The sequence below is a fragment of the Triturus cristatus genome, chromosome 11, assembly GCF_964204655.1.
Source record: "Triturus cristatus chromosome 11, aTriCri1.1, whole genome shotgun sequence".
In the NCBI taxonomy this organism is placed as follows: Eukaryota; Metazoa; Chordata; class Amphibia; order Caudata; family Salamandridae; genus Triturus; species Triturus cristatus.
The window spans coordinates 602,686,266-602,712,837 of NC_140594.1; positions in this window are offsets into that span (position 1 = coordinate 602,686,266).

Below are 26,572 nucleotides of genomic sequence, written 5' to 3' on the forward strand. Positions count from 1 at the left end.
CACACACAGGTCAACGTCGTGGTGCACCCCCCAACACTGGGGGGGAACACTCACAGGACCCGGATCTGCAGGAGCCCGATCCCACCGGCAGCGACCACTCTCACCACTCTGTGGACGACCCCGACCGACCTGGCCCCTCTGGTGTCCAACCGCCTGCAGCACCTGCGTCAGGTACAACTGTGCCAACCACCACCCCCACTCCTGCCACATCCCAGGAGACACCCAGGATCCCTGCCCCAACACCACAATGCAGCCAGGCTGGCCAGGAGGGACACGGTGTCCCGGGCACCCAGGAGGAGGCAGGCGACAACGCCAATGCCACCCCTCAGGGGTCCCGGAGACCCGATGTGCCCACAAGGGCAGGCCAGGCGCAAGTGGGCAGGGGTGGTGGGAGTGGAGGACGGCGGAGGCACGAGCCTGACCAGTTGGCTGGGGATCCGGTATTTTCCCATGTCCGTAACATCCTGGACTCATACCGGCAGGACACCACGGGCATGGCTCAGGTTGTGTCCACCCTCAATGAGATCAAGGGGAGCCTCGATGAGATAAAGACCCAGCAGGCCCAGCAACATGCGGAGCTACATGCCTGTCTACTGGTACACCAACGGAGGATGGAGGACAGACAGGCTGAGCAAGTGACGGCATTCCAGGGGATTCACGCTACACTCCGTCGGATGGCCGACAACATGGCCGACCCTCCCTGTGCCAGAAGGCGGAGAACATCACCACCCACAGGGAGGGATCAGGAGGAGGAGGAGGAGGAAAAATCCGACGGAGCATCCCAGATGTCGTCACGGCCTGCTGCTGAGGTTCCCCACAGGAGGCCGGGTCGTCCACGGAAAGGACCGTGAGGGTCGGCGCTACATCAACATCTCCCAGGACACCTGGCCTGGCACCTGGCCCACTGGAGCAACAGCATCACAGCATCAAGAGACATTCTCTGCCACATGGCCCTGCTGGTCACTGGCTGACCAATGTTGACAAAGACTGTGGCATGGACTCTGAGGACATCCAATGGCAAGGACACCAACTCCCCTACTGAACTTTGGATTCCAAATTCCCGGAAAGACACTCACTTTGTTGTCCCCCCCCCCCCCCCCAATAATAAATCACACTATGAAGAGTAGATGCCTGCTGGTAGCATTATTACCTAACATGTGTCTTGTAAAGTCAAAACATGCCTGAGTCATCTTTTGTCTTCAACCACCCACACCCTGGGGCCTGAGTCTGGCACAGGACACATGGGTCACAGTGTATTAGGCAAGACAGACATGGAGCACCATACACACCCGTGATGGGCCCAACCAGCTGAGGGGGTTACCGAACAACCGTGCTGACACACACATTGAGTACAGCAACAGTCATGCGCAGAGGTCAGGGATCCAGTCCAGTGTCCTGGGGGGCACCCAGGTATGTGTAGACAGGTGGCAGAAACATGTCCTGCAAGCTTGAGTCCGGTGGATGCAGAGAATGGGGGCCTGGCCAACGTTGGATGCATGGGGATGGCACATGTCACAATACCCACACAGTCATGGACATCATGCCCAATACACAGTCTCAGCCCACACACACAGCTTGCATCTTGCCACTCGACACATTGACACATAGCCACAATCAGGGAATACCATGCCAGACAAGCAGGATGCACCGTGGCAACACACCAGCATTGACTGAGAAGAGGCACCTTGGAGGCATAGGGACACCTTTATTAGTCATGTATTCGGGATTGCAGAGGCAACTCGAAGTACACATGAACACATCATGTGGAGTAACATGTGGGTCCAACACTGGCACCCCCCTTCAGCAGCACACATGCGTGTTCGCCATGGAACTGGCACACAAGCGTCGGCTAACAGCTAAATACCCACAGCTGCACACGGAGAGCCTGCCATACACCATAGATCCGCGGATGTCGAAGTCCCACACCATGTCAAGCCAATGCTAACCGAATGTGTCCGAGGGCTGTGTCACACACATTGATGCCATCATCACAATCCCCTATCCCATCACTGATGACTGTCAACCAGGCAGACCATCTATTCAGGTGTACACAGCTGCATGTCGTGTCCCATGGGGATGCGACATGGCTGCAGAGGAACCAAACACCGACAGGGGCAGTGTGCACACATCGTGAACAACTGCCACACCCAATACACCCCAGATGCATCCCTTACCCCATGGAGACTTCCAAACGTGTCCGTGCCTGTAACGCTAAGTCAGCCCACGATGTCATGTCCATGAGGAATAGCAGTGCCACAACAATGCAACCAGCAGACGGCATGCGCAGGTACCTGGGGAAGAGAGACACACAAGAAGTCAGCCACAAAAAGCACAGCCACTTGCATGTGCATTTACTCGACACATGTATGGATGACAACATGCTAGGTCACAATTATGACTGAGGAAGTACAACCATCACTGGCACCATCACTCCAGTGACACATCCACACACACCTCTGACTCACGTGCCATACATGCAGGTGGAGACACACATCACAACGCATGCCACACGGGGACCAATGCGTGCACACTCAGACACTGGTACTCACCACTATGCAAAGAAGTCGCGTATGAGCCGAGTCCGGATGTCCTATTGCGGCTCCACATCCTCCACATCACTAGCCCCATTGCCAAGCCCTTCGTCCTTCATGGGTGGATGGTCCTCGTCATGTTGATTCAGGATGAGTGGCACTGCTCTTTCAACTGCCATGTTGTGCAGCATGCAGCAGACCATGAAGATCTTGCAGACCTTCGCCGGGGCATATGGGAGTGCGCCGCCGGTCTTGTGGAGGCACCTGAATCGGCTCTTCAGCATGCCAAACGTCCTCTCTATCACTCGCCTTGTCCGGCCATGGGCGGTGTTGTAGCGGAGCTGGGCCGGCGTGATGGGGTTGCGGAGAGGTGTGAGCAGCCAAGGCATGTTGGGATAGCCAGCGTCCCCTACATGGAAAGCACATGGTCATCGTTAGAAGTGGTGAAGCGGTCGTGCTGGTAGGCTATACTGAATACAGGACAGACAGACTGTACCCACCAACAACACATGCCCGTTCGTTGCGCAGCTGCATCATCATATCAGGCATCCCGCTACGCCTCATGATGTAGGCATCGTGTGCTGATCCTGGAAAACGAGCACAGACATGTGAAATCACCATGTTGGACAGACACACCACAAGGGCATTGATGGAGTGGTAGTGCTTCCGGTTGCGGTACGCCACCTCCCGTGCGTGTGGTGGTACCAAAGCTACATGTGTCCCATCTATGGACCCAATGACATGGGGCATCCCTCCCAGGGCATAGAATCCACGCTTGACCTCAGTCATCTGTTCAGGGGTTGGGAACTTGATGAAGTCATCCAGGTGAATCAACATGGCCTCTAAGAAATCATGCAGCACACCACTGAACGTGCTCTGGGACATGCCACCAACATTAGCTATGGTATTTTGAAAGGTACCCGTGGCAAGAAAATGTAGGGCAGCCATTACCTTCAGCTGGGGTGTCAGTGCCGTGAGATACCTGTGCTGCAGTTGCAGGTGTGGTGCCAGTCTCGCCGTCAACTCCAGAATCAACGGTTGGGTGAAGCGGTAGAGCCGGATGCTGTCATTCTCCTGCATGGCAGCCAAGTCTGGAATTCTTCGGGCAAGAGGCGGCGCTCTGCAGTAATTTGGAAGTGACAACGAAGAGTGAGTTCACTACGACAACAACTCATGTGTACTGAGCACATGTTAATCTGGCAATACACACATGCTACATAGGGAGTCAGGTATGTGCTACATGGCCAGGACACGTATGGATGCAAGGTGACACTCCTTCAAAGACCCAGCTACACACGGAGATTGAGAACCTCCCCATGCCACGCCATGGGAATAGCTGTGTCCCAGTGCAAGTGAACAGCCAGACGCAACACAGGAGTGACATATGCCCACACATCAGCAGCAGTAGGATGCCGATTGCAGAGATTGGTAGCGGAACACTGGAGCCACAGGTCACATGACATTACACTAGGCCAGCCCACACACCTTGCCATGAAGGTGCACATGTCATGACTCACCACACATACCTTGTGAGGATGCTGACATGTCCTTGTCACGCTACTCCGTGTCACATGCATACATGTGCACCTCACATCCGATACCACATGTGGCATGGTGTGCGGAACAGTGTGCAATGACAATCTACACACAGACACATGTTGGTTGCTGCAACGGCTGCAGCTTTTGAGGGTGCTCCAACATCAACCTGATGGGAAGCCCCCACACATACATGACATAGTCACATTGTGCACCGTGGGTAGTGACAAGTCAGGTGTCATAACCCCTGTACCGGGCATCAGGGGACCCTTCCGTGTGTTGGTGTCCGTGCCATGCCAGTGACGCTCACCCCAAGTGCGCAGTACGACATGCACACATGTCAAAGGAGTCAAGGGCATGCCTGGCACACATTGCACCATCACACAGTACATCTGTACACATCTCATCATACATCTGGTGCCTTCTCGACTCAGGAGTAATGTTCCACATCACAGGCCTTTCACACCTGTGCCCCACACATGTAGTGATGCACAGACGATGCCTCGATGTCAATTAATGGACAAGTATGTCCATCCATGGACAAGTATGTCCGCCCTATCCCTACCTGTGTGCCGCCTGTCACCACTGTGATGTGTGAATACCGCTGTACTGCTGCAAAGAGGGCCTGTGTACGTTCCCATATCACTATGGGAGTGCTGCCGTATGTGTACCCATCGTGATGGCAAGCGTACAGGCATGTGTACGGCCCGTACCACTACGAGTACGCATACGCGAGGCCACCCATACTGATAGGGAGCGTACAGGCGTGTGTACGCTCCCTATCAGTATGGGTGGGCTCGCGTATGCGTACTCGTAGTGATAGGGAGCGTACAGGCGTGTGTACGCTCCCTATCAGTATGGGTGGTCTCGCGTATGCGTACTCGTAGTGATAGGGAGCGTACAGGCGTGTGTACGGCCCGTACCACTACGAGTACGCATACGCGAGGCCACTCATACTGATAGGGAGCGTACACACGCCTGTACGCTCCCTATCAGTATGGGTGGCCTCGCGTATGCGTACTCGTAGTGATAGGGAGCGTACAGGCGTGTGTACGGCCCGTACCACTACGAGTACGCATACGCGAGGCCACCCATACTGATAGTGAACGTAGTCACGCGTGTACGGGCCGTTGCAATGCATTTGGGGTGCCCTAGGGCCCCGGAACGCACCGTACCTGTGTGTGGAGCTCAAAATTACATAGGGGACACATGAGGGACAAGTATTAAGGCCTACATGCATGCTGGTTGTCATGGAGACAAAGTTCAAAATTCGAATTTCTTCTGGAAATTGAACAGCAGAAGTCAGTTTGAATAAAAATACTTTGTTGCAATGTGTTTGTGGAGCTGACATCATGCAGGAGAATGAAACCGATAGAGTACACACAGACTGCTAGGTTTGAAGGGATTGGTGGAAACATAGGATGCAAATGTGAGTGACCAATCACTCTGTACTCCTGTGCATGAGACAGGGCAGAAAGGCACATATAAGGCAGCCAGGTCCCATGAGGGAGTACTTGCCTGCACATCTTTGAATTTGTCGACCCAGCTACTGCTACTGATTCCCTGGAACCATGTCAAGGGCTGTGGAGAGGTCACAGCCATTCACCCTGGAGGAGAACATGGCATTGCTGGATGTGATCCTCCCACAGTACCCCATGCTGTATGGGCGACCAGGGTATCAGGTGAGTGCATAGGCCACTGGCACAGACTGTCCCTATGTTGTGACTGTGACTTCTGGCATTGTGTCCTGGTGTGACACACATGCCATGTACTGTTGGGGGGTCCCAGGGGGGGGGATGCCTGATGTCTCCCAGCAGTGCCCTGAGACAGGAGGGGTGTGTGCCTATCACTAACAGCATTGCCCTGAGACAGGAGGGGTGGGTACAGAGTGATCCCAGCAGTGCCCTGTGACAGGAGGGGTGGGTACAGTGTGCTCCCAGCAGTGCCCTGAGACAGGAGGGTTGTGTGCCTATCACTACCAGCAGTGCCCTGAGACAGGAGGGGTGGGTGTGATGCACAGTGTGAGCCTTGATCATTGATTGTGACATTGCCATCATTCCACCTGTGTACCCACTATGGTACGTACTGCTTTTTCCCTCACCAGAGGATCATGTCCCTATGACAAAGGTGCAATGCGTTGGCTGCATGACATGCCTTGTTGTTACCAGCTAATTTGTCATCAAATGTCTCTCTGTGACATGTGGCTGGTGTATTGATGTGGTGTCACTTGTTCTTCCTCACAGGTAGGCGCCACTGCCAAGGAGCAGATCTGGCTGACCGCCGTCAGTGCCGTGAGGGGTGTGGATGGTCGGAGGCGGAGCCTGTCCCAGGTGAGGAAACGCTGGCAGGATATCCGGTGCTGAGCCACCTCCACCGGCGTGTGCTGCCGGTGGTCTTTCCAGACTTGGATAGGCGCTTACAGGCGAAGCAGCAGCCGGAAGGGGGTAGGTACATGTGTGTTTGTTGTGTGTCACCGGCATTTGTAAGGGCACAGTAGCATGAATTCACTGCCAGGGTTTAAAGGTGCTGTGCAGATCCATTTTGCCCCAGTATAGCGCTGCGCCCCTGCCACCCTTCCCCTTCTTGCAATGTAATCCCTGGTCTGTGTGTAGTCACTCCCTCACAAGGTAATGTAGGCTGGCGCTTTGTCCACGAGAACTATGCCTGTAGCATCATGTGTGGGGGTGGTGTGTAACAGGCTTTGGGACCTTGGCTGTGCCCTGTCAAGTTCACTGCATGTGGGTTCCATGTCAGTTGGCACTGATGCTGACTCCAGACATGGGAGTTGGTCTCTCATGTGTCATGCCTTACAGCGCGCATGTCCTATGTAGTGGCCTGTGACATGATGTGCATGAGTGTGCGATACGCATAGTGCAGGGATGGTGGCGTGGGTTGCAGTCATTACCATTCAGGAGCATGGAGTTGCGTGGCCACTACTGTCACCTGGGGCACCTTTTCATCGGTGTTGTATGTGTCATCATAAACGTGGACACTCTCAGTGTCTACAGCGTAGGTTGTGCTCTGTGCCATTGTCCCCTGGCACCATGTATATAGACGTGCTATTTTGTACAGGTGTCCACTGTGCAGCCTGACCTGAATGTCCTTCTTCATACTCACAGTTGCTAGTGCCTGTGTGTCTTGTTATACTCATCTGAGGATGGGCACCGGTACCTCATTATTTGTACAGGCGCACCTTGGCTGTTTGGCGTCCAATCTTGCATTTTGCCTGCCCCTGTGTTTATCACCCCGACTATGAGATGTTGGTGCCACCTGTGTCTCAACTATTTGCCTCGTGTAGGGGGTGGTTGGGGCGGGCAAAGCCTATATGTCAAATCCAGATTTCTACTTGCTGGGTCTGGGCAGTGTGTGATGTTTGTCTGGACACACACGCAAGGTGCAGTGACCGAGTCATGTTGTGCATGTTTTCAGCATTACCTATGCAGCATGTGTCTCAAGTTCATGGATATGGTCCCTGGTCATCGGTATTTTCGCCAACGCTGTGTGGTGCAGATGCAGTGCTGGATTGTCCCCAGGGCCTGGGTGCTATGTCAGACTCCGTTTCCTGTCTTTAGCTATTGTCTCATGCTCTCCATGGTATTTCAGTGGCATGGTGGCTCAACCAACTGTGTGTTTCATGCCCTACATCGGTACCTTGTTTAGTAGATGTTAGGGATCTTCCTTTTCAGGCTATGCAATGTTACCTATGTAGATTGGACTCATGTGACAGATGTGTACAGGTGTCTGATTAATTTCTGTCTCTCCACCCTGCCCACAGCATCGTCGGGGGACACAGAGGGAGACATGGACACAGACCAGGCGGAGGGACCGAGCACCAGTGCCAGCCGTGACATCGGGGCTGGCACATCGAGTGGGACAGAGGCGGAGGAAAGTGCGGCCGAGGACCTGTCGACTGGCACATCAGAATACGAAGCTGACAGGTCCGAGGAGGATGTCTCCGAGTGGGCGGAGGCTGCACCAGCAGCTGACAGCGGAACAACACCTCGCACCGCCCCCTCAGTTCCCATCAGCCGCCTCCCACTTGCTTGTGTCCCTTCCCAGCGTGCCCGGTCACCGCATGTCTACTTCATGCCAGGCACCGCACCCCCTGCCCCTGTCTCCACTGCTGCCGCCAATGCTGAGTCTGTGGACATCCAGCGGCAACTGCAGGTTGGTCAGGCTGCGATCCTTAATGTCCTCCATGCTCACGGGCAAACCCTCAACAACATCGAGGCATACTTGGAGGGCATTCATTCATCGCAGTCTGACCAACGCAACTTGCTGAGGTCCATAGACTCCACACTGACTGCAGCAGTGGGTCTCCTGCAGCGCGACCTCCCCCCACCTACCCCTGCCCCATCCACACTTCCCACTCCCATGCCTGTCCCACGTACACCCAGATGTCGGCATGCACCCACATCAACAGACACAGGCACCACACCAGCAGGGAAGGTCCACCGCACTCCTCCTGACACGCACACACAGGGTGAGGTAGGCACACCCACTGGGTCGGGGGGCAAACGTGTGACACGCAGCCATAGTGGGAGTCCGCATTCCACCCAGTCCACTCCCTCCAAATCCCCTCCCCTCAGCTCTCCTGGTCACATCTCCCCCAAGGACTCCTTCATGGCCGCTCTGTCCCTGAGCCCCACAGTGACACCACCCCGCAAGCGGTCAAGGAAGTCCTCGGTCAGGGTGGTTGATTCTCCCCCCTGTCTACACCCTCCCCCGGTGGCGCTGCGACCCATCCCTCTGACCCCCCCCCCCTCCTTGGGGCCTGTGGATCCTTCGGGTGCAGGGGAATCCCTGGAGGACCTTGCAAAGGTGTGTAGTGCCATCCTGGCCTCCGCCTTTGGCCCTGCCCCACCCCCTGTGGTGGAGTCCTCCATCCCTGCACCCACAACGCCTCCCCTTTGCCCTGATGTCCCTGCGGTGCCTGTTGCTTCCCCCCCCCCCCTGATGCCCTCACCCCTGTGGAAGACGATGGCATGTAACTGTGCAGGCAAGGTAGGGGACACGCATCCCACTGTGTCCCCCATCCAGCTGAGACTCATTGACTGCCCTATGGGCTTTGTGAATATTGAACTGCCTGCGATCCACGGACATTGTGCTCATGCTGAATAAAGCTTAATTTTCTTTTCATTATAACACTACTGCTATGCTGGTATTGGTGTTGGTGGGGCTGCTACATGGTTTTGGGTGGTGTTTATGTGTTGGGTGTGTGGGATATGTAGTAGTGTGCTGCTCATTGGGGGGACCCTGGGATCTGTGTGCCATCACAAGGTGTTAGCTAACTTTCTTTGTTCATGTAAGCAGTTACTGCATGGTGCAATTGTCCCAGGGTGTATTCCTTCCTCTGTGTACCCTGATATCTTCCCTGCAGGGTGTTCCCAATGTTTAGCACAGAGCTGTGTCTACATGAGCTGTGTGTGTGACGGAGCCCTTCTACTTTGGCCATGCATGCAGGGCCATGTCTCCACCTGCAACATTCGTGGCATCCTTGGTGATCACTGTACTTGTGTGTGGAGTCTGTTGACATGAGTTCATGGGGACATGTTCCCTTGTAGGCAGTATGCATGTGGGTACTTCCAGCCTCACACACATGTGTTGCACACCTCCTGTCTCTGGGCACTGCTGGGAGTGATAGGCGAACACCCCTCCTGTCTCTGGGCACTGCTGGGAGGACTCTGCACACACCCCTCCTGCGTCTGGGCACTGCTGGGAGGACTCTGCACACACACCTCCTGTCTCAGGGCACTGCTGGGAGTGATAGGCACACACCCCTTCTGTCTCAGGGCACTGCTGGGAGGACTCCACACCCACCCCTCCTGTCTCAGGGCACTGCTGGGAGGACTCCACACCCACCCCTACTGTCTCAGGGCACTGCTGGGAGGACTCTGCACACACACCTCCTATTTTTGGATATGTACGCTTGGAACATACACGGTGGGGGCACGATCCATGCATTCGAGGTGAGGGTACGGGTCGTACTTACACTGTTGGGGTGGGGGTACGGCACGTACATACGCGGTTGGGGTGGGGGTACGCTCCATGCATACGCGGGTGAGGGTACGGGTCTTACTTACACTGTTGGGGTGGGGGTACGCTCCATGCATACGAGGGTGAGGGTACGAGTCGTACTTACACTGGTGGGGTGGGTGTACGTTCCATGCATAGGGGGGGTGGGGGTAGGGTCCGTACATCTCCGTCCCCACGCTATGTGATGCTTGTGCGGGCCGTACCCAGGCCTTTGCCACGTGGGTACGATCCGTCCCGCCATTGTTGGGGTGACGTGGGTGTGGGCGTGGTACGTCTCGTACCCACGCTCTTGAGGCGTGGGTACGGGACGTACCGGTCTGGTTGTGTTGCCGGTTCGCGTGGTGACGGACTTCCGTTGTGGCGGTCGCTGGCTTAGCTGGACACGCCCCCACCCCCTCGTAGTGACCAGGGCATGGGTGTCAGGTATGTCCTGGGCATGTGTGGTGTGTGACTATGGTGGGGGTTTTGTGGCCTGCCCTGGTCCTGCCACCCCCACCCCCCCCACTTTCCCCCCTCCCTTAGTTGTTCTGACCTTCTGCGGCGTCTGCGTCGGAACCTGTAGAGGAGGTGGACTGCTATGAGGGCCGGGATGACACGTAGGTTCGGGTCCATGTCTGTCCGTCGCGTACGGGTCCTCCTTGTTTGCGTCGTCCTGTGTGTCCGTCACGTACTGGTCCTCCTTGATCGCGGAGTCCTGTCTGTCCGTCGCGTAGTGGTGGTCCTTGTTCGCGTCGTCCTGATTTCCCGGCAGTTTTTGGCAGCCGGAAAATATTCAACGTGCGGGATGACGTCGGTGCGAATCGTGATTCCTGGTTCGTGAATGGCAGGCTGCGAGCGTCCCGACGTCAGGTCGGCCCTTTCCCGGATCACATTGGTAGGTTTATTTTGTTCGGTCGGGCTTTTTTACGAATCGTACGGAAATGGTGTTCCGTGCGAATCGTAATTCCTTGTTTGTAAATTTTGACGACCGGGTACGCGTCGGACAGAGAATTTGCTCCGTCCGACGGTTCGTACCCGGTTTTTACCGGATCGTGATCGGCACCTTTGTGTTTTGTTGATAGCTTCTTGTATGGTTTTCCTTGAGTACCCCCTAGATAAAAATCTCCTCTTGCTGTCTTGTTGGGCTTTCATTAAATCAGCGGGGTTGCTGCAAATTATTTTAAGGCGCAGCATTTCCCCATAGGGAATGCTCTGAATTAGATGCCTTGGGTGGAAGCTATAAAAGTGTAACACGGAGTTGCCAGCAGTTTCCTTTCTGTATACCCTGGTTTCAAATTTGTCTTATTGGGGTATATCTCTACATCTAAAAAATTGATGTTGGTGTTGCTGATGTTAGAGGTAAAATTCAGATTGATACTGATTTCATTAATATCTGAGACAAAATTCATAGCTTCCTCTTGGGTCCCCTCCCACACAATGAATAAATCATCAATATATCTGTAAAACAACTTGACATGATCATTCGTATATCGTTTATGCGTCTCCATGAGAACCAGCTCCTCCCACCAGCCCATAAACAAACAGGCATAGCTGGGGGAGAAGCTGGCTCCCATTGCGACTCCTTGCATTTGTTGATAGAGTGTTTTATAAAACAAGAATATATTGCTATTTAAACAAACACTGATCATGTTTAACAACATAATATTGTGTTGGGGACGTGTAGCCTTATTTTTACCCAGAAAAAACTCTACAGCACGCAGTCCGTCTTTGTGGTTAATACAAGTGTACAGGGAGGTAATGTCCAAAGTTAAAAGATGGTAATTGCTGTTCCATTTAAAATCTTTCAATTTGGGGATAAAATCAACTGCGTCCCTTATGTATCAGGGTAATCCCTGGACCCATTCCTGAAAGAAAAAATCAATGTATTTGGAAGCATTTTCTAGTAGGCTTGACCTGGCGGATATTATTGGCCTAACTGGTGGCGTTAATGCATTTTTATGAATCTTTGGAATAAAGTATATGTTGGGAACGGTTGGATGATCTTTTCTGATGAACTGGTATTCGTCCATTGTTAAAAGTCCAGCACTTTTCCAAGACACCCGTTTTCCATAAAATTTGTTTGAAGTTTCCCTTGATGCCACTGCATTGCTGAGCTTATAACAGGTTCTGTCGTTCAACTGAGATATGGTCTCCTCCACATAGTCTTTTAGCGCCCACAGCACCACATTCCCACCTTTGTCAGAGTTTCTAATAATGACATTTTTGTCTTTTTGCAGTTTATTTATAAGCGAGTAATATTGCTTGTTTTTGTTGTTAGTTTTCTTCTTGATGTTTAAAGTTTTGTGATTCAATTTTTTAATTTCATTGATTACATTGTCACTGAAAATATCAAGACGTTCTCTCGCTGATATAGGAGTGAATTTAGATTTATTTTTGAATGGGGTACTTTTCATGAAAGATTCTGATGTGGGCAATGTATTAGAAGCAAAAGTGGGAGATAATTATATATATATGTGTGTGTGTATACTTACCTTATCCATACTTACCATTCATGCTAAAGGCATGCGTAGTAAAGGCATCTGCATGGTTAAGGCATGCGTGGAAAAGACTGAGTGATAAAGAATGGTTCCCTATGGTCCTAGCTGAAGCAGAAAAAAATCTCTCCATCACTTGGCACACTGATGATGCAGATAATGCTGAAAAGACCCATGCCTAGTCTCACTCATAACAAGCAGACTGGACTACAGCAACGCCCTATACGCCGGAATCAACAGAGCTCTACTTCACAAACTCCAAACCATCCAGAACGCCGCAGCCTGACTCGTCCTAGGAACACCACGCCAGGAGCACATGACCCAACACCTACGAGACCTCCACTGGCTCCCTGTCGAGAAGAGAGTCACCGTCAAACTCCTCACCCACGCCTACAAATCCCTCAACAGCATCGGACCCAAATACCTCAACGAGAGAGTATCCTTCCACGTACCCAAAAGGAACCTCCGCTCTGCCGAACTCGCCCTGGAAGAGGTCCCCCGCATCCGCAGAAACAGAACAGGTGGGAGAGCCTTCTCCTACATCGCAGCCAAGACTTGGAACGAGCTCCGCGTGAATATCAGGCACGCCCTGACCCTGCACATGTTCAGGAAAGACCTCAAGACCTGGCTCTTCGACTGATCCGGAGCTGCCCACCCCTCCCTCCCCCCAGCACCTTGAGACCCTCGCAGGTGAGTAGCGCGCTTCACCAATCCCTGAATGATTGATTGATTGATTGACACATGGTGTAGGAAGGTGGAATCTGACTATATGGTTGCCCCCACTTTTTTCCTGGTGTTTGAGTGGTTTTTGACTAGTCTGGCTGGGATCCTGCTATTCAGGACCCCAGCCTATCTGCTTACTCCCTAAAATGATTGATGTGCATACTAGATGCACTAGTGATTGGATACTGTGGTACCTTGTGAGCCCCTAGTATATGGTACCTTAGGTACCTAGGGCATTGGTACTTCACAGGCCTACCAGGGGCTGCAGCATGTATTATGCCACCCCTGGGAAGCATTCTCAATCTGACACCACAGGCCTGCTACTGCAGCCTGTGTGAGGTAGTGTTAGCACTCCTCACAGAGGTATAGGTTTCTATATCTCACCATACACACACATATGAACCTATCAGTCACCCCTATGGTAGGCCCTATCAATCCCAAGGGCAGGGTGCATGGTTTACTATGTGAGGGGGTGCTTCTGCCTGAGCAGGACCCCCCTGCAGCTGGCAGAGTCTATTCTCTGCTGCTGTTTGTGGATGCGGTTAAACCATATACTCTTAAGTGCATTATAACCTCCCGGTTAATGCTAACTTTGGAATGACTGCATCAAAACATGCCGTGTTTGGTGTCAAACGTTTTGGAATCATACCCCCACACCAGTAACTGGTGTGGGAGTATGATCCCACCCTACTAGAGGGGACGACATGTACCCACTGTACCAAACGGTAGAAATCTTCTAGAGCCCTGGCATCACAAAATGGATGCCACCAGCCCAGACACCGGGCTGCCCTCCTGCTGCTGACCGAAACTCGCAGTGGAGGGAGCTCAACAAAGGGTTTCCTGTCACAGGGAGGTGTCACAACCTTCCAGACAGGATTTAGTGTATTGGAGCTGGGTGGGTGCACTCTTAGAGTGCCTTTGAAGTCCTGCACTGGGGGAGCAGTAGCCTCCCCTGTGCATATGCCAGCTCAAACCGGTTCAGGGGCCTCTGCCCCTGTCCTGGCGCGAAAACTGGACAAAGGGAAGTGGGTGTAACCACCCCTACCCTGGCCCTCCTAGAGGAGTGGCCATAGAGCTAGTCCCTCCCATCTTTACAGTATAAGATACCAAATATTGCCAATGCAATTCAGATTACACCTGGACGACGCTCTACGAAGAAGAATCCGGTCCCTTCAACGTTCTACTACCTTTAGAAGACCGAAGTATCTCCCTTGGAGCCAAGGAGTGGCTCCCCTGCTTTGCAGGCACCTTAAGGACTGAACAACGGTTGCAAACTTTACCGCTCCCGCCGGAGCCCGAAGTCCCTGCGTCCCCTGAAGTCGATTTCCTGACCTCTCTACGGCCATTTTGAGTCCCCAGCGAAGCTGTGGCGTTTGGACCCCACGAGTGACGAGGAACGACAATACCAGGGAACCGTGCACTGATCTCGAGTGCAAGCCCTGAACGACAAACTACAAACCTGTGCTTTGGACCACTTAATGTCCAAGTCCTGAGCAGGTACTGAACCAAAGATCAGCGGCCTACCCCGTCCCGAGTGACCGTGGGCTGTTGCTGAAGTTTTCCTGCAAAGGCGTCTTTGCGGTTGCTTGCCCATTGGCTAGTAGCCCTCCTGAAGACATCCTTGACTATTCCAAGGGCTGGTCTGGCTGCTCTGGGCCTACCCTCACACACCCTTGCTGGGTAAGTCTCTCGGACCTTGCTGGTCTGAGCTATCCACCATCTTCACTCTCACCGAGACTTGCAGTTGCCAAGGTTTGTTGGCTCCAATCCGAGTGCCGACACCGCCAACAGCTGCAGACGTCGTGGGACCCTCCAACTCCAGCTGCTGGTCATCATCGATCCCTCCTGGACGGCGTGGGCGAAGAGACAAAACACCATCAGCGACGAAAGCGACGCGACAGTTGTGGTCATCTATCCTGAAGGCCACCGGTCACTGGCAAGTGACTCTGAACTCTGTCCCCTCAATTTCCAGGTCGCCTGCAACTCCAATCCATCGTTGGAACCGAACGGACACCTCTCTCGACGACACAAGCAGCAAGAACACCTCGATTCCCATTGAAATCAGCATCGCGACCCGACACCAAAGGACACCTGTGCACCCGGACTCCCTGGGTGAGGTAACTCTGGCATTACGGTGCCCAAGTGTGCATTGGCTATCGAAATACTTACCCTGTAAGTTGTGTGCTTGTTGTCCACTCAGAAGTGCCCTAAAACTTTGAAATACAAATCGCGACATTTTTGCCTTGAAGTCTATGAGAAACTCGCGTGCGTGTTTAGACACTGCACGCGTCCCCTGTGGGCTAGTTACTTACCTGAAAACACTACAGCAGTGAAGCCCCAGCGATTCCCAAGGCCCTAGGCCTCTTCATTTTGCTTGTTGAATTTGTTATACCATTTACTTAGTATATGGTCTGGTACGCCCCTAGGGCTACAGTGATTTATGTGCTTAATTTGTTGAGAAATGTTGATCTTTTAAATGTTTACCTGGGAATAATCTCATAAAGAGATTAGTAGAGTATATTTAGTAATAAATACATATATATTTCATATATATACCTGTGTGGTGTCTTTTCATTTGGTAATTCAAGAGATTATAAGGTAAAACAAGCTGCTTTACATTCCTCAGAGACTTAGCCTGAAGGCTGCTCTCCACAGCTACCACTAGGATAGCTTTCTTTTAAAAGGTTGTCTTTAAACCTATCTACCAAGAGTCGAATTGGACTGGTGCAAGGTGGCCACTAGAACTAGTGGCCAGCATATGCCAGGCCAACTTCTCACACATGGTCAGTAAGCTATAGCCCCAGTTGATACATATATAAAGCAGTCCCATAGTTAGATATTGCAAGATCTTTTCACCCTTTGAAGGTTTTACATTCCTGTTCTGGCTTATGGAGTGTCTGCTAAATCCAATCTACCCTACGGAGCTTTAAACTATGAGTACTATTATTCCACTAAGTAACTAAATTACCAATTTCTTGTTTATGATACTGTCTTTTAAACCATGCGAACTCATTTGGTATTTGTGGGGTTCAGTTTTATATAATCTTTTATAAAAAAAAACTCAATTAGCTGGACTTTCAAGACAAAAAAATAAAATGCAGCATTACATGAGGTAGTAGTTGTCACTTCCGTCAGAGTTGGTTGCATTTATGTCCTGTGTTGTGCACTCTCACTTTGCATACTGATTGCTTTACTTCCAGCCTTCTGGTAGAATTATGCCGGGGACAGCAACAGCCCGACTACAGAGGACATTTATTTTCTTACTGACCATCTCTTGACTTCCCATACTCCTGTCCTCCCTTTTAATCTGATTTACCTGTCACGTCCTGAATTAGAGTTTGATGAACATGCCACAAATCCAGACACAGTGGCCATTTGCTTGTTTTCTGGATGAAAAAGCGTCTGAGGGACAGTTCTGCCCCTCTCATAACTCTTCCATACGATGTTCCCCTCATGACATTTCCCATTGCTGCTTGCTATGGTTGGCCACCACATAAACAATTTCTCTCGCCACCTCCTCTCCCCAAACTGATCTGGGTCCTGGAAATGTACTCCTCTAGCGCAGGTTTAGTGAACCCACATTTTAACTATTTCTGATGCGCTGGGAAATTTGTACCAGAGTGTTAGGGCCCTTTTCTAATGACTTTTTGTGAAACCGACAAGGTTCACATGGCCATCAAACAGAACTGACAAACATCGGTAATGGTGGTGGGTCTGTTACCGTGAATCAAGTGTCCAGAGCAACAACACACAAGGGCCTTACTCCCAGTGGGGTGTGAGGCAGCCCTCTTAATCAGGTGGAGAAAGCTGAGGTGGGTGGACACGGCATTTGCTTTATATTCAAGCCTCGAGACACTGCTCAGACACTATTACTAACGAGTCACTCTCAAGGATAAAGATGAACAAATTTCCTGACAGCCTCAACCAAGTGGATCTGCAATTTCTAACCCAGAAGGAGAGCTGCGCGGCACTCAAGATAACATAGACATGGGATCAGAGGAACTTACTGTACACAGCTGTATCCCTCTCTTGCCTTGGGCTGCCTTCCTTTACGTTACCATCCACTCTGTTCTTCTTTCTATAAAAGGTAATAAGACATTGTTACCATCCGTAGATAACTCACTCCTCAATGCCAAACTGGTAATGGTGTGGTAATACAAATGTGTGAATTACCGCACCACTCAATGGCACTGAATGTGAGTTGGGCAGATGTATTATGGAGGCAGCCTGTGGCCTGGAATACCGTTTCTGGCTGGCCCACGCATACATCTGGCTGTGACAACGACTTGCCGCTGAAACTGGGAGTAATTGCAGACTCACGCGTACGAGTCCCAAAAGTGCTGGCGGTTTCACCGTTCGAGGGATAAGCAAGCTTCCATTTACAACCTGCTCTTGGCAGGTGATACATTGAAGCGGTGGGCCGGTGTTTGCGCATGCGCGTAGACTTGTGCGCTGGGGAGCAGATAATTATAGCCTCCAAGTTTTGTGGCTGCATACGCGCCTGCGCAAAGAGATACGCATGCGCAAATGCTCAGGGGGAGCGCATAGCCGAGGGGAGCAATCCATTATGGAACACCGGCGCTGTGGCCGGGCAGTCCGACCACCAAGGTCCTAGTCAGGGCCTTAGTGTGATGTAGATTAAGAGGCATCATATAATATATTACTTATGGACACAAATGCAGAAATGTGGCAGAAAAAATATACATCTATTCCAATGGGTTTAAGTTAGTTTCTTTTTTCACATATTTGGACATTTCTCCTAAGTATAGGAATAGTCTGCTGCCTTTTTTTTTGTCCCTCGCAGGCCGAAATTCTTCCATCTTCCATTCTGGCGACCGTGCCTTTTTTAGGAGTCTCGTCCATCATACCCTCATTTTTTCGCATCATGTTTGGTTTCTTTGAACTGGATAACATTTTAAAAATGAAATGGTTGCTTTTGCTGGCATTATCTTTATACTTCTAACCAGCGCTGGAATTGTGGGGGAGCTTGATAAACAGAGTGTCACAATCAATTTATACAGTTAGGGACAGGTTTATCAATCTTTCATGCAGCTCAACGCAGCAAGCCACTCTTGCTGCACTGTGCTGTATGAAAGGTAAATGGCAGCAATGCGCTGTATTTAACATTATATGGCTCATTCCTGTCCTTTCCTAATGCTGCTGCGCTTCTCGCTGCCTAGGGTCAACGCAGACACCCTTGCTTCATGTTGCAAAGGTGTCCGTGTTGTAGGGAGGATTGTTTTTGTGCAAGAAGGAACACCTTCCTGCATAAAAATAATCTGCAGAAGCATTTAAGCACACACATAGAACAAGGAAAAAACACCTGGGAAGGCGTAGCATTATGACGCATCCACAGGTCTGTCATTTATGGTAAATTTGGTAATGCATCAAAATCCATGGGTGGGTGTATGGTTACAACCATGGTCCACACATTGAATGCCTCCATAGGGCAGAGTAATGCAAGGCAGCAATTTGTGTTGCCTTTCATTACTCTAGATTTTTCAAGTCATGCAGTGCCAGCCAAGGTGGCCTTGCGCCGCTTGATAAATCTCCTTCATGTTTTGCATCGCCTTTCTTTGGGTTCTCTTGTGTTGCTCAAGATCGATGTAAAACCTTGATAAATATAGGCCTTTGTTAAAAAAAAAATCGGCTGCATAAAAATTGGCAACAAATAAATCTGTTCTAGATTATTTAATTGGCCATATAGAGGCTACATTTTCAAATATCTTACAGGGTTAATACAACTGATGCCGAGATCTTTGTGTGCCCAGCAATTCTGAAGAGAATTTAATGATGGTGATATACCTCTAGTGGTTAACACAGTGATGAGAGAGTTCTGTGTTTGGTCCAGCTACAGTATTGCCTTAGAAAGTAGCCTAGAAGGCTAATGTGCCTGGGATGTATGACAGAACCCCGCATTCCGTTTTGTCACGCATGATTTACAATGCGGCCACTACAATACGAATGCCATTACGATGCATAACCTTTACCACACATTTTTTGCAATGCATATGCCTTTACCACATGTGCCTTTACAATTAATTTTGTTGTAAAAGCATGAATGGTAAATGCATATGCACGGTAAAGGTATTACCAGTAAACATAAGTATTTTACAGGTAATTTTAAACCCTTTATTACCTACTGGCAATAGCCAGTAGTTAAAGTTAGGACCAATGATTCCATAGAAAAAGCATTTTTTTGTTTTGCCATATCTTTGGCAACGCTTGATGAATCTTCATGAAATTTTCAAAAAACTTGCCATTTTTGGTTCAGCTGCTGCGTTTTGGGCTGATCCGTCAATCAGGGCTGAGAAAAAAGGGGCGGCCCAAAATGAGTTTTCTCCATGTTATGTCTATGTGGATTTTTCATTTTTTGAACATGACTACAGCCCGAACCGCTGAACGGAATTACACCAAATTTGGCTGAAAGCTAGATGTTGGTTAAGAAAGCGTGCTTTTTGCTGTAAATCTGTTCAGGAGTTTCAGAGATATTTGAGTTCAAATATATAGATATTAGGGGACGCGAGTCCTTGCATTGGACTCACGGATCCTACTAAAATTTGACTGGATGCCAACACTTCAAACAGGAAGCATTGGCATCCATCTTGGAACTCGGCTTGAAGCAGAGTTCCATAAAAAGGATTTAAAAACTGAAAAGGGGCCAGGGTAGGGACACCCTGAGCCCCAGGCCATGATACAGGGGTTTCCCAGAAACCCTGTTCCGGCTAAAAAGCAATAAAAAAAAGTATTGGAAAATCCACAGGTGAATCCGCAAATTAACCCGAGATAAAAAAAGGGGTTTTCCTCACTTTTACTTAATTTGGCCCCTGTGTGGGACAGATCTTAGGGGCATTGTGGGTGGACAAGAAGGGGGTGCATTTGGCCCCTCTCCTAGGGCTTACTGTAGCCCCAGGGATTGCCTCCTCCCTGGGACTTTAATAAGAATGAGTGTGTGGGCCTCCCCCTCATAGCCCCAGGGACTGCCACCTCCCTTGGACAAACATCAATAACAATGTGGGGGGCCCTGCCCCGGGGACCGCCATCTCTCTGTGGCTTTAATAGAAGTGAGTGTGTGTCGGGACGGGGCAGTGAGGAGCCGGAGACCAGGTCTGCTATTATACGGTTTTATTCCTTTGTATTTCTTTTTTTCCATATAAGTGCTTGCTTTTGTCTAGTTCGGGGGGGGGGGGGGGATCCGTTTTCCCGTTCTCCCCACTGGGTGTCTAGTTCAGTTCCTTGCGGGGAGGAAATCTTCCTTTCCTGGGCAGGGGACGGAGGTGCTTCCCTCTATCGTCGGGGCCGGTATACTTCTCCGGGGTTCCGTCGGATGCGAAAGAAAAGGAGAGATATGGAGGGGGTCAGTTCTCACTAGACATACATCGAGTGCTTTCCCAAGGGACCGGGAGTGGAGGGCTCACCAAACAACAAAAACAAGTGCTCTAAACATGCACTTAGGTGCCGAATGTGACAAATGAGGGAGGGGGAGAGGGAATGGACAATAAGGTTGTGCAGATACACGGTTCTGTTGGCAAAAACGCCGTGCCTACACCTGCGCCCGCTCCCGCCTTCCCAAAGCCCTTGACAGCCACTCCCGTACCTGGAAAAGCCACGCACCCCTTGGTACGTGGCTCGGGGATTCGCTGGGTCGTTGGCCTCCTGGCTCGCCTGCCGTGGCTCCGTCTTCCGACTCAGCTCCCGTATTCCTCTTCTCTGCCGCCTCTGGTTTCTCCTCTCCAACGAACACCGCTTCCTCCTTCGCGCACACCGCTGGGTTCCTTGCTCGGGCCATATATCCCACCTCCTCTCCAAGTTCCGGGCGAGTGGCCAATGAAAGAGCCATGACGTCACGGGAGGGCTGGGCTTCCGATAGACTCGAACTCCGGTTAAAGGGACCTTGACATTCCTCGGGCTGAGTCCCCGGCCCCCAGTCATCCAGGTCCTCACGCCAATCTTCCTGACGGGGAGGAAACAGAAGGTTTGAAGGCGACCACCACTCGTAAGTGTCACGGGTCGGCGCCCCCCTGTCACAGTGTGGAATGGCTCCCTGCAGCCCCGGGGATCACTACCTCCCTTGGGCAAATAATATTAACTAAGGGGGGCCCGCCCGTCCCCAGCATAATAACTATGCCCCCCTCTCTTTCATGTAATAATAATTTTTCTTTTTTGAAGGCCAGGTCTCTGGGATAGGTGGTCCCTGGGGATGATATCGGCCCAGGGAGAGGGGCCATGCAGCCCCCCTCCCCTATTCAAAATAGGCCTGGCCCAGGGAATGGGGACCCCAGGGCCAGAATTGGCCAAGTGAAGGGGGCCCACCTCCCTAAAAAATGTAAAAAAGACTGGCAAGTTGCCAGACGCCAGCTTATTTTCTTCACCACTCTGCAACCACTCCTCTTGGCGCACTGCTGTTTGGGGGGATGAAGTCCCCTTAGGTCCAGAGGGTCCTTGGAGGCAAACAAACCCTCCTGTTACCTCCAGTAGGTCCAACACTGTGGGACTGTAAAGAGGTCTTTGGAGGCCACACTCCCTTTCTCTAAAACACTGCAAAACCAATTCCTGGTGCACTGCTGGTGGGGTATGAAGTCCACTTGATTGCTGTGGGCCCTTGGGGGCTAGTTACCCTTCCTGTTACCCCCAGTATGTCCCACACAGCAAGATTGCTGAGAGGTTGTCAGAGGCCATGCCCCCTTTCTCCACCACTCTGGTTGGGGGATGAAGTCCCTTGGCTGCGGAGGGTCCTCGGGGGCCAACTGCCGGTACTGTTACCTCCAATAAGTCCCACACAGTGGGATTGCTGAGAGGTTGTCGGACGCCATGACCCCCTTCTCCATCACTCTGTAAACACGCCTCCTGGGTCACTGCTGGTTGGGGGATGAAGGTCCCTTTGCGCCAGAGGGTCCTTCGGGGCCAACTACCCCTCCTGTTTCCGCTGGTAAGTTCCAAAGAGCATGATTGGTGTGAGGACTTCGGAGGCCATGCCCCCTTTCTCCACCACTCTGCAAATGAGCCTTCTAGTGCAATACTGGTTAGGGGATGAATTCCTCTTGGATGCTGGGGGACCTTGGGGGTCAAGAAGCTCTCCTGTTACCTCTAGTAACTTCTTTACAGCAGGATTCCAGAGAGGTGGTCAGAGGCCCTGCCCCTTTCTCCACCACTCTACAAACGTGACTTCCAGTTAAAAAGTCAGATAAATTCACTTAAGAAACCAAAGGTTACGGGAACGTTTTAGTTAAGAAATTGATTTTGAAAAACCTTAGAAATTTACTGAAAAAAACAAAAGTTACAGGAACGTTTTAGTTAGGAAATAGAAATTTAAAAAAACCCTAGAATTTCTTTGGAAAAAACAAAGGTTACAGGCACATTAGTGTTAGGCTCATATTTCCCTCATACAAAACCAGTGAAATTCAGCAGTTACCTGAGCTAACTTTAACTGATGGCCCCGCAATGCACTGCTTATGACCTCACTTATTCCATCACTCAAGACATGGTCAGTGACATCACTGATGATATCACTGATGACATCACTGATTATATTAATGATTACATCATGCACAGAATCTCTGATGCACCCATTCACATCTACCGTAGAACCTTTTATACACACACTCCCACTACCACACAACCATTCACAAACCTATTCACAGACCCATACTTGTACTTACACACCCACTCACTGAATCATAGATCTACACACACATCCACTCACTCGCCCATACAGCCATTCATACACCCACTCACTCACTAATACAGCCACTGACACAGTTGGATTGCTGAGAGGACATCAGAGGCCATGTCCCCTTTCTCTATCACTCTGCAAACGCACCTCCCGGTGCACTACTGGTTGGGGGAAGAAGTCCACTTTGGTCCTGAGGCCCTCATGAGTAAAGTGGAATTCATTCCCCAACCAGCAGCGTGCCAGTAGGCGCGTGCTGGAGAAAGGGGCATGGCCTCCAAGTACTCTCAGATATCTTGCTGTCTGGAACTTACTGGAGGTAACAGGAGGGCTTGTTCCCCAACCACCACTGCGCTAAGAGGCGCATTTGCAGAGTGGTGATGAAGGGAACATGGCCTCTGGAGACATGCTGGAGTTTTTTTACTTAAATGTTATCTTTTCTTTTTTTTAGGGAAGGGGGCTACGTAACACCCCTTCCCTGGACCCCATCCCCCGGGGCCAGTCTTTTAAAAAACAGGAGTGGGGCCTCGTGGTTCCCCTCCCAGGGCCGATTACGGCCCCAGGAACCCCATCCCCGAGGACCCAGCTGTTCCTTTTGTTAAATATTTGTTTTGTTGATAAAGGAAGGGGCCCACTTACCCAGGGCTGATTTTAACCCAGCGACTCTATCCCTCGGCGCATGGCAAGGCATTAAAACATTTTTTAAAGGGAGGACACGCGACCCTAATCCTGGGCCCATTTCAGCCCTGTTGACCCCATCCCCCAGGACCCAGCCTGTAGTGTGGTATCCTTGATCCCACCCAGGACACTCACTTTTTAAACATTGGAGACTGGGGGGAGCCTGAAGGCCTCAGTGGTCCCTGCAGGTTCCCCAAATCCTGTGGGAGCCTGGATTGCTTTCACACATAAGGAGCTGCTAATATGCAGCTCCCTATGTAAAAAAACAATTCTGCTCCGCTTCTAGTAAGTGAAAGCATTTTCTGCTTTTGTTTACTAGGAGCGGAGCAGCGTTTGCTAAGGCTTGGCGGGAGAGGTGCTCCCACTAACCACAGCAAACTGCAATGTCCCAGAGGTGGGCACCCCGGGACATTGCTGGAGTTGGCCGGGGGGGCATTCCCCAGGCGCAATATTGGCTCCTGGAGGGAGGTCCCACGGCCCCCTCCAATGTTAATTTGGCCCTTGGGAGGTAGTGGTCCCCAGGGCTGCGGGGGTCGTGCCAGCCCATATTTAATTTTAATAGTTGCCTGGGGATGTGATGGTCCTGTGGCGGGGTCATGCAGCCACACAACAGTAATGTTTTCTTTTGCCTGGGGAGGTGGCAGTCCCTGTGGCTGCGGGGGAATGAGCTACCTCATTAAAATTCACATTTTGTCCTGGGGAAGTCCGGTCCCTGGGGCATGGGGATTGCAACAAGGGCAGTCCCGCAGTATTATTTAAATGAAGCCCCGGGGAGGTGATGGATTTAGGCCCAGATCTCTGTACTGGGGTGAATGTATGACATTATTTTGCATTCTGTCCATCAACTGTTGTTTTTGCATTTGTCACCCCGAGTGGGAAGGGCATGCCCAGACTTGGGTCCCGTGCTCTCCATGCCAATGGAATCAAGCTATCCTGGCTGAAGAGAGGTGAAACCCCGAAACCGGTCCTAGGGTGCTTGTTTCCAGTCCAGGGAGGACCTGGCTTGGCAGTTCGGGCTGGACTGTTCCCATGAGGCACAGGGTCAAGACTGATTTGCATATGGCTGGGTTCAAACTGGAACGGTATGGTGAGCAAGAAAACGATGGATTTAGGCCCAGAACTCTGTACTGGGGTGAATGTATGACATTGTTTTGCATTCTGTCCATCAACTGTTGTTTTTGCATTTGTCAACCCGAGTGAGAAGGGCATGCCCAGACGTGGGTCCCGTGCTCTCCATGCCACTGGAATCCAGCTATCCTGGCTGAAGAGGGGTGAAACCCCGAAACCGGTCCTAGGATGCTTGTTTCCAGTCCAGGGAGGACCTGGCTTGGCAGTTTGGGCTGGACTGTTCCCATGAGGCACAGGGTCAAGACTGATTTGCATATGGCTGGGTTCAAACTGGAACGGCATGGTGAGCAAAAACACAATGGATTTAGGCCCAGATCTCTGTACTGGGGTGAATGTATGACATTGTTCTGTATTATGTCCATCAACTGTTGTTTTTGCATTTGTCACCCCGAGTGGGAAGGGTATGCCCAGACGTGGGTCCCATGCTCTCCATGCCACTGGAATTGAGCTATCTTGGCTGAAGAGGGGTGAGACCCCGAAACCGGTCCTAGGATGCTTGTTTCCAGTCCAGGGAGGACCTGGCTTAGCAGTTCTGGCCGGACTGTTCCCATGAGGAACAGGGTCAAGACTGATTTGCATATGGCTGGGTTCAAAGTTAAACGGCATGGTGAGCAAAAAAATGATGGATTTAGGCCCAGATCTCTGTACTGGGGTGAATGTATGACATTGTTCTGCATTCTGTCCATCAACTGTTGTTTTTGCATTTGTCACTCCGAGTGGAAAGGGTATGCCCAGACGTGGGTCCTGTGCTCTCCATGCCAATGGAATCAAGCTATCCTGGCTGAAGAGGGGTGAAACCCCAAAACCGGTCCTAGGATGCTTGTTTCCAGTCCAGGGAGGACCTGACTTGGCAGTTCGGGCTGGACTGTTCCCATGAGGCACAGGGTCAAGACTGATTTTCATATGCCTGGGTTCAAACTGGAACGGCATGGTGAGCAAAAAAACTATGGATTTAGGCCCAGATCTCTGTACTGGGGTGAATGCATGACATTGTTCTGCATTCTGTCCATCAACTGTTGTTTTTGCATTTGTCACCCGAGTGGGAAGGGTATGCCCAGACATGGGTCCCGTGCTCTCCATGCCACTGGAATGAAGTTATCCTGGATGAAGAGGGATGAAACCCCGAAACCGGTCCTAGGATTCTTGTTTCTGGTCCAGGGAGTACCTGGCTTGGCAGTTCAGGCTGGACTGTTCCCATGGGGCACAGGGTCAAGACTGATTTGCATATGGCTGGGTTCAAACTGGAATGGCATGGTGAGCAAAAAAGGATGGATTTAGGCCCAGATCTCTGTACTGGGGTGAATGTATGACATTGTTCTGCATTCTGTCCATCAACTGTTGTTTTTTCCCTGGGCTGCGGGGGCCGTGAGGCCCCATTCTTTAATTTTAACATGTTGCCCCAGGAAGGTGGTGGTCCCCGGGCAGCAGGGGGGATGGCAGCGTGCTGCCACCACATTAAAATTCACATTTTGCCCAGGGGAGGTGGCATATCCCAGGGGACGGGGTTGCCATGAGGGCAACCCGCACTATTATTTCAATGAAGCCTTGGGGTAGTGGCAGTCCCCAGAGCATAATATGCCCCAGGAGGGGGGTTTGTGTGCTCCCCTACTTTATTTTTGCACTGTCGCAGGAACCGGCCCACTTGGGGGCCAATTAATAATGAAGCACAGGAGAACATGCTTTGTTTTCTTAGACATTTTCTGCTGGATCCCCGGATCCACAGAAAATGTAAAAAAGTGCTTTTCTTGGCCCTGGGGGGTCAGAATGCTTCTACCCTGCTCCCTTTTCTTTTTTTT